This window comes from Gavialis gangeticus, unplaced genomic scaffold (genome assembly GCF_001723915.1).
Source record: "Gavialis gangeticus isolate Ggan-Ray unplaced genomic scaffold, GavGan_comp1, whole genome shotgun sequence".
In the NCBI taxonomy this organism is placed as follows: Eukaryota; Metazoa; Chordata; order Crocodylia; family Gavialidae; genus Gavialis; species Gavialis gangeticus.
In genome coordinates, this window is record NW_017728995.1 from 63,120,427 (window position 1) to 63,120,690 (window position 264).

Consider the following 264-nt stretch of genomic DNA (forward strand, 5'->3'; position numbering starts at 1 on the left):
ACAATAACACAAGCCCCTGGGCTATAACACAAAGCTAAACTGCTAAGCTAACCTCCTTTAAGTCACCCTCCGCAAGTGCTCCATCCTTCACTAGCATAACCAACTGCTCACATTCAGGCCTTTCCCCTTTGCTTAGTCAGGCAGCACTCCTCCTCCTTGGCTGCCAGCTGAGAACCCCCTCTTGGCCTCCAGCCTGTGCTTTATAGAAGTCAGCCCAGCCCCTTCCGGTCAGCTGACTCAACAGGTGTGGGCTCCTAGCTCCTC